Below are 9,450 nucleotides of genomic sequence, written 5' to 3'. Positions count from 1 at the left end.
CTCATAATATCCTGTGAGGGGTTTTCTGTTTTTAATCTTTTTTCTTTGGATTTTATTAACAACCCAGCTTTGTCCTACTTCACATGTACATTATTCCTTCCAGTTTCAAGTTTTGATGAGATTGCTGAGCATGCAAACAAGTGGGTTTCAGCATCTATATTTGTTTCCTGTGTCTTTACTTGGGCTCTTTTCCTTCTGTTTGTCCTATCCTGATGTATTTGGTTTTGTTATATCTTTTTATCTTTTATGTTATTATTATCCCTTAGAAGTCTGCATCATTTCTAATAAAGATCAGAATGAAAGGGAAGGTAGCGAAGAAATGTAAGAAGTAGAGGGTGGGGGTGACACATTATCAGGATGTGTCATATTAGAAAACTAATCTATTTTCAATAAAAGAAAAAGAATTACCCACCTCTTTCAATTTTATATATTTCACTCAAATTAGTATTCAGTGCTTTTTATTTGAAAATCTGACCTACAATCCTAAGGTACTTTTCTTAATCAGATCATCATTGACCATATATAATATTTCTTATTAATAGAGTGCAATGACCATGTTTCCATTTTTGACTCATAGCGATGTACATTGTTATCTATCCCCCATCATTCACACACATTTGTCATTTTACCATTATGAAAAACTAATGTGGATTTCATTTCAACCTACATAGCCCCCCACTCTCTCTCTGTCTCTCTCTGTCTCTGTCTCTCTATGTCTGTCTCTCTCTTTATCTATCTCTGTAGAAAATCATTCTCTTCCACATTTTCAACACACAATATTGTTCTTCAAAACTCTCTGTGGGGGTCATGGGGTCATTATCAGAGTTATACCCACACACAACTGCCCTAAAATCCAGAAATCCTAGACCATCAGATTCATATACATCTAAAAGAATTCTTAACATCTTTGCATTTTATCCAAGCATAAAGCTCAACATAGTCAGGGTAGTTCATAATAATAATAGAGCATTAAATGTGTAGTATAATACTCAAGAAAAATTACAAAGTACCATCACCGGCCTTTCAATTTTGTAAATATGTGACTTACAAAGATTAATTATAAGTATAATCATGTCTTACATCTAAGCATTCATTACTCACATTCTTGGAAAAATGTCTAATTTTATGACTTGTTTTTAACTGTCATATTGAGATAACATGTCTTTATGTGATTCAGACTTCCATTGAAACTATGCTCCTCTGTATGAGGATTTCCATTACAGAGGTTACAAGTATGTACTACTGTACCTAGTGACCGAATTATATTGTATCTTATCTATACCTGTTCTTCCTTTGTGAATGATCCTTTACTAGTAAACATTATAAAATAAAATAGAAAACAACATCAGTCCTTCTCCGTCTCACTAGACAATTATACATTCTACAGAGACATTTCCGCCTTATTCCTTCAGGTAAATCTTAATCTAATCTACAATTGATAAGAAAAAAAAGATAAAATAATTTTATTAGCTGAAATAATGAAGTATATATGATAGTTTGCAAACCAGAACAATTTATAAACACTCTGCTGTGTGCCAATCCTGACATAACTGTGTCTTTCATCTTGGCATCACTCAGAAGCTTATTGCTTCCTCTAACACACCTTAACTCAGTTAAATATTTTCCAGATTTATGCTTAAGAAATATTTGCATACATGTCTCTGTTAAAATAAACGACTTATGTTTTTCAATGATCACATCCTTCCAGAGCCTCAGATCAGAGTCTGGCCTCTGTTTCTAACACTTAACTTGCTACCTGTTTGACTTTAACCAATTTTTCAGGTCCTTTTGTTAACTATGCTGTCCGTTGCTGATAGGCTTGCACATACTTTTTCTTGTGTTTGGAAACTTTTGTTGATATTCTCTACTGTCATTAACTACTCATTGTTCAGATGCCAGTTGAAATTTATGTCTAAAAGGATACCTTTTCAGCCTTTAGTATCATGCAAGTAGGATTAGGGGTCTTACAAAATCCATGTGTTCTTAATCTGTAGAAGCTTCCTTTTTTTTTTTGGTTTGCTTTGTTTTTGTTTGTTTGTTTGTTTGTTTTGAAACGGTTTCTCTGTGTAGCCCTGGCTGTCCTGCAACTCACTCTGTAGACCAGGCTGGCCTTGAACTCAGAAATCCACCTTCTGGGATTAAAGGCTGAGCCACCAATGCCTGGCTGCTTTCTTTGTTTTGATCATTCATTTCCTTGTATAAATTACATTGATGTTTCCCCTGAACCTCATTAAATTAAATGAATGTTGTTAGGCCAATGAGTGAGATAAATGTAGTAACATACAGTTTTGCTTCAAATTTCATCACTTTATTCCTATATGTTAACATTATTTATTTTAAAAAAATATGTCATTAAAATTATCCTACCCTTCAATGCCATATCATTGTATTATTTAGAAAAAGGAAAGACATTGTATACTTCTATAATGTCAATAGGAATTGTGAGTATACAAACTATACTTTATTATTATGGCTCTATACTTAATGGGGATGACATTAGCTGAAATACCAAAGGGGAGAGAGAACCTGTAGAGACCACATCCAGATGTTAAACAAGGCCACCAGTTGAGCGATGGGGCCACCCACCATCTCAAAAATATTATCCCCACCCACTCACCTGAAAAATATTAATCCTGAATTGTTCCTATCTAAAGCAAATACAGGGACAAAGAATGGAGAAGAGACTGAAGGAAAGGCCATCCAGAGACTGCCCTACCTATGGATTCATCCCATCTATGGACACCAAACCCAAACACTATTATTGATGACAAGAAGCACTTGCTGACAGGAGCCTGGTATAGCTGTCTCCTGAGAGGCTGTGCCAGAGCCTGACAAATACAGATGTGGTGCTGGCTCTCTGCTGGCAGGTCCAGGCTGAGAGGAGAGAACCCAGTCCAGTATAAGCCCAGTCTCTCCCACGCTGAAGCAGGATCTCCTGTGGTCTGGAGAATAACCATCCTGAGCTGGGAGTCTGTCAAAGCAGGAACTCATTTAATTGTATCAGTCTTTTTGCTTATAAATGGCTGAGAGAGGTGGTGGGGTTTTTTGCTGAGATGAGATGACATAGGCAGAAGGGAAAGGTGATGAAGGGTATGGGGTGACTGACAGAGCCAACAAAGTTACTCTACATCAGCAGTAGCTAGGCAAAGGTAGGCTTAAGCAGGTCATGCTGAGTAGCTCCAGTATGGAAGCGACTGAGACAGTTATCAAAATTCAAGCTAGGCTCAGGTTTGTCCTCAAGGTCCAAATCAGGACCAAATTGGGGCCAAACAATGCAGATGCTTGCAGCCAACCATGGACTGAGCATGAAGACCCCAATGAAGAAGTTATGGGAAGGACTGAAGGAGCTGAAGGGGTTTGCAATCCCATAGGAAGAACAACAATATCAACCAACCAGACCCACCAGAGCTCTCATTTAATAAACCACCAACCGATGATTACACATGAAAGGACCCATGGCTCCAGCTACATATGTAGCAGAAGATGGCCTTGTCTGGCATCAATTCGAGGGGAGGCCCTTGGTCCTGTGAAGGTTCAATGCCCCATCATGGAAGAATGCTAAAGTATTGAGGCAGGAGGTGGACGGTGGGTGGGTGAGGGGCACCTTCATAGAAGCACAGGAGAGGGGGAGTGGCGGGAGGAGTTTTAAGGTGGAGAAACCAGAAAAAGGTTATGACATTAGACATGTAAGTAAATAAAATAATCAATAAAAAAGAATGGACTATTTGTTTTGCTTTGGTTTCCCACGGATAAGTCACTGTTCTTGCATGACCTCAGATCACAGGTCTGTCCCCTAGACATGGCTTGAGGTATAAGGAAATCATATTATTCAAGTTAGCTACTCTAAATGAGCTTACACAAAATTATTTCTGTGGATTAAAGAACCACAGGTTAATGTTAACTAACAAGACACTGTGAAGAGTGTTATGTTTCCTTTCAGTGAAAATAAGTAATGCGTTAGCAGTGTGGAGAGGTAGAAAGCAGAGTTGACAGAGCTGCATTGGATCTGAGGTCTGCCATGGAACAGCTTTACCACACATGCAACCCTGAACTTGCCTACAAATACAGAGATCATAGATACTTCAGAGAATCAGGAAGAAAATAACATTAAATCTGAGACTTTTTATTGCTATTTTTATTGGTTTCAAAGAACCAATGAATTCCATGATTTTGTCATCCTTAATGATACAATAAAGATAAACCAAAAAAATATCTTTTTTTAAAGATTTATTTTATTTATATGAGTACATTGTAGCTGTGTCCAGAAACACCAGAAGAGGGCATCGGATCCTATTATAGATGGTTGTGAGCCACCATGTGATTGCTGTGAATTGAACTCACAACCTTTGGAAGAACATTCAGTGCTCTTAACAGCCGAACCATCTTTCCAGCCCCTGCAATCTCTTACATATCCAAAATTAAGTGCCATCTATTATTGTCAGACAGTTAATTCTAACTAGTAATTTTTGCCATTTTATGTAAGTTAAAGGTTGGTAAATACCAAGTAGTGATTCAACAAAGAAGAAATCCATTCAAATATAAATACCATTCCTCAATGTGAACTTACTGTAAATTGTTGTGTTAAAGTTTCTTCTTCTAGACAGACTAATTGAAAGTTGGAAGCAAAATTATTAAACCTATTACAAAGACACCCTTATTTCTTTAATATAGTTCACACAAGAGATAGCTGACATATAGTAAGCTATTGTGCATAAAGGTGACATAAACACGGTTATCTTTGTTGTAGAATATACATTCCTTAGGTTATATACACAGGAATTGTATATACCCAGACTGTGTTATATGGTAGAGAAGCTTCTAATTTTTAAGGAGACTTCAGGTTTGTCTCCAAATTGGCTTCATTAGTTTGCATTCACACAAGCAGTATAAAAGATTTCTCTTTTCCCATATATCGATGCCAACATTTCTTATTATTTATCTTCTTGATGGTGGCTTCTCTGGCCAGGGTCAAGTAGAAACTTAAAGTAGTTTTCATCTGCTTGGAGAAGCACTATAGCCAGCTATGTAACCACTGGAAAGCCCACCAGATTTGATGATTACTTCTAAACTCAGGATTCCAAGGAAGCTCTAATTAAATTTGGTAAACACTTAACACAACCCAAAATGACAAATAGAAAAATAGAGTTGTAGGGTACTGTTATAGGCAGGAGGGAAATGGAAGAAGGTAGAAGGCAGAGAGAACATAAAACAAAGACCATTGTTATTAATAAGAAATGTAATAAAAAACAACTATTACAAGGAACAGTTATAGAACAGACAATGCATGAATTCACAGCTAAAAATAATCTTATTTGTGCTCCATGGTCACATATCTCTTTGTTGAGAAAAGTTAGCATTCCGCACACCATTAGTGCTAAGTAAATATTTCATGAGGCAGTGGATGAAGAAGAAGGCGGAGTAAATTAAATGCCATAATGTTCTGTACTCTAAGAAAACTAGGCTAAAATTGCTTAGTTTTTCCTCAGAGGGTACTTATTTCTTTCCAAATCCCTAAAATTGAGAATTGATGTAAGCTTCTCATTTTAATGGGGTCTGATAGTGCAGCTCAATTATGTCCATATTAATATCTGGTACAATAATGTGGTTGGGCTAAAGTTTTTTAAGACACTTTGAAAGTCAGATATTAGCACATTGCTAAACTCTGTTGGGGTATTTTATGAAGATAGTTACTGATTTTGGGCTAGGCTATCACAACAGGGAGTTAAGAGCAAAGACAGAGGAGCAGTTGTTGAGGCTAAATGGATTAGGAAAGGGATTAAATGGAGTCCCCTGAAATTATGTTTATGGAGACAAAAGAAAAAATGCAGTTTGTAGAAGATATGAAAAGCTAATCAGGCTCAAAAGGAGGGATACAGAGAGAGAACTGAGTGAAGGAAGTGAATGTTTCTTGGAAAAGGTAGGAAACATCTGCCAGACGTTGTGGAGTCAATAAGGTTTAAAGTAAGGAAAACCATTGGATTTTGTTGCAAAGATTCTATCACCTTGTCACACCTCCTAACTTACAATTCATAAAGCATGTATATAATATTTCTTTTGACATTAATCTCCAAAATTTTAATGTTTGAGCGACATGATAGAAAACTGATACCATCATTGAAAGTGAGGAAGTTAAGCTGTAAAGAGACCCAGTGAGGTGCAAAGCATCTTGTATTTACTAAATGAGAATGAAAGAAGCTGATTTTGTTTGTAGAAATAACTGACATTTACTAAATCCTTTCACTTAAGAAATATCTGAAAAACTTCCAAGATATGGTTGCCATTCACATGCCTGTTGTTTTATGACAATTTCTGTAGAATAGACAATTACTTTACTTGCTCTATTTCAGGGCCTCTGTGAACTAACCAAAGTTAAAGATGCCTTGATGTCTTAGCTGCCATCCTTCTCAATCAATTTTCCTTTATATTGGAAGTAAACTGAAACCTGCATTGATACACATAGTTCCTGAGGCCCAATTCACATGCCTATAGATATATGAGTTGAACTAAAACTCCTGCCCTCGTGGGAAACATAAGACTTAACATTCTTTTCTTGGTTTTCATTGCTCTGTAATCAGATACCACAAGTTTTCCTAGGGAGTCACAATGAGAAGGAAATGACATGTTGATCTTAAGAAGAGTCTGCAATTCATCTCACATATCAGGAGCATATTATGTTCTTTATTTTACTAAAACATCTTGTCAGCCTGCAGTATTATGTACCACAGGGCTAAACCCTTTGCTACTTTCCTCAGTAATTCTATAAGAAAATTATTTATACAATCATCAGCCTTCAAAAAAATAGACCAATGATTCTTAATTAAAAATTCATATACTAAGTATATCACTGAAAATGGTAGAATTCATTTGCTCATCATTAAATCACTAAAAATATTATTTCAATCTAAGATGAACTGGGTGATCTCCATTTATCTCTTTCACAGAAGTTTTAATTTGACCACATTATGATTTTGAATGTTTCTGTTTAATTCTGCATTTAAAGTTCATTGTCAAATTCTTTAGCAATTAATGCAGAATTATCAACGTGACTTTACAAGTTTTACTACAGTAACACCCAGTGAATTCTACTGCACTATTACCAATTTTTCTGCAGTAGATCTTATAATTGGAATTACTGCATAGGTCAATGCCACATTTTGTTTAACTGTCTAACCTTTGCCTTTGTGGGCAACACATGTCATCCACAATTAAACTGCCTCTTCTAAGTTATCAAGCTCACGTGCACCTGTCCACCAGATGTACCTTGAGAGACAGAATTACATATTCAAATCTGTCAATCCCTCTCTTCATATTCCCAGTATACACATCCTTTTATAACCTCAATTACCATTTAGAATTCACAAAAAAATGATGCTAATTCAAAATATTCTACCTTCAAGAAATAATAGACACTGACTGTGAACCTTATTGTTGGGTAACTGCATGCAGTGGAAACTCAGGAGTTGCAGCAGGTTTCTGGGAGAACTCTATCTAGGGATTCCCACAAATGACAGCATCAAAACCTTTTCACCATGAGTCTCTATTGACTTCTTACTCTTGTCTGTACTTGTCTTTTGACAGTTGACACTGAAAGTGGTCATACACCTACATTGTTTCTTCAATAGCTGAATGAGTTTTAAGAAACCATCATTTAGAGCATTTTTGACTTCTGAGATTTTAATATATGTTCAGTGGTTAGTTGAAGCTATTGGTATAATGTAACTAACTGAATGACTATGATAAGAGTCAGACAGAGCTCAGGGAACCTGGTAGGGAAGCTGACAGAAGGACTGGTGGAATGGGAGAGGATTGCAACCTCAGTGGAAGGACAAGATAGGCTGGCCTAACCATCCAGTTCTCCCAGAGACTAGACCACCAAGCAAGGAGTGTACCTGGAGGGATCCATGGATCCAGACAACTTATGTAGCAGAGGATGGCATTTTCTGACAGCAATGGAAGAGGAGGCCCTTGGTCTTGGGGAGGTTTGATGCCACAGCGTAGGTTCATGCTGTAGCAGGAGAGTGTGGGTGAGTAGGGCAGCACCTTTATACAGGCAAAAGGGGTGTGTGGGGGGGTTGGTGGAGGGGTAACAGGGAAGTGGGATATCATTTGAGATATAAATGAATGGAATGATAAAAAAACCATCAGAGAGCTCTCAGATCTCCAGCACCTTTGATTCCATATGGTCAAGGCTTGGAAGGATAACAAGTAGAAAGGCCCAAGTGAGGACATTTCAGTTCGACTTAGGAGGAGGAAGGAAATAATCAAAGGAGGAAGAGGAAGGGAGGGAACTGAGTAGGAGGGGGAGTGGGAGGGTGAAAAGAGGAACAGGATTATCTATGGGGTGGACAGAAAAAAGCCCAGAGGGGCAAGAGAATGAATAGCAATAAGTCACATGTGGTAGGGTCAAGGTATGGAGGACTCTCGAGGAAATAACAGAGACCCCGGCAGTGAGAGACTCTAAGTACTCAATGGGAGTGACTTTGGCCAGAATGCTCAATATTGGGAAGAGGGAACTGAAAGGTCAAACTCTGGTAGATAGATAGGGCCTCAAGCAGAGGTAAAGGGTTACCAACCCACAGTCAAAATTTCTGATCTAGAACTGTTCCTGTCTAAATGAATGGCAGGGACAAAAATGGAGAAGACAATGTAGGAAAGGTGATCCAATTACTTGCCCAATTTGGGATCCATCCCATTGGAGAGCACCAAGGCCTGACACTATTATTGTTATTATGTGTTTATAGGTGGAAGCCTGCCGTGGATGTCCCCTGAGAGGCTCTATCAGGACCTAACTGAGACAGAAGCAGATATTTACATCCAACCATTGAACTGAAGTCAGAGACCCTTATTGTTGAATTAGGGGAAGGATTGAAGAAGCTGCAGGGAAGAGCAACCCCATAGGAAGATCAGCATTCTAAATTTTCCCACATCCCAGGGAGTTCCCAGAGACTGATTCAGCAACCATGAGCATACATGGGTTGGTCAGAAGCCCCTGGCACAAATATAACAGAGGTCTGCCTGGTCAGGCCTTAGCGGGAGAAGATGCACTTAATCCTCGCAATACTTGAAGGCCCAGGGAAGCAAGAGCTTTTGTGGGTTGAGAACTCTCTCAGAGGCAAAGGGGAGGAGGAATGGAATGAGGAACTATTCGGGGGGTAACGACGGGAATGTAAATAAATAAATAACAAAAATTGAAGAAAAAAAAAGTCTTGTGGAACTAGTCTCTTCTAGTTCTAGAAGGGAGGCGGCGGGCAAAGCGCACATCGAGCAGGGAAGCGGCGCTGCCTGATGAGATCCGCAGAGTTGACAGGATTCTTTGGCTACCATCCACACTGCCATGCACTGGGTTAAAAACGACAAAGAACACCAACCATGAAAGATCCGAGTCTTCCTGTATTCCAAACTTCTGGGCTAATAACCACTTATCAGAGAGTGCATACCGTGTTTGTTCTT

At 38.2% G+C, this 9,450-nt stretch overlaps 1 pseudogene; it reads left to right on the top strand.

Annotated features, from left to right (window-relative positions):
- Nucleotides 1-4,240: 4,240 nt before the first annotated feature.
- The window catches only part of LOC116095435, a 6,959-nt pseudogene continuing 1,749 nt past the window's right edge, over nucleotides 4,241-9,450 (top strand).

Source organism: Mastomys coucha, unplaced genomic scaffold (assembly GCF_008632895.1).
Source record: "Mastomys coucha isolate ucsf_1 unplaced genomic scaffold, UCSF_Mcou_1 pScaffold18, whole genome shotgun sequence".
Taxonomy (NCBI): domain Eukaryota; kingdom Metazoa; phylum Chordata; class Mammalia; order Rodentia; family Muridae; genus Mastomys; species Mastomys coucha.
Note: the sequence above shows the minus strand (reverse complement) of the source record. Positions and strands in the feature narration are given on the sequence as shown.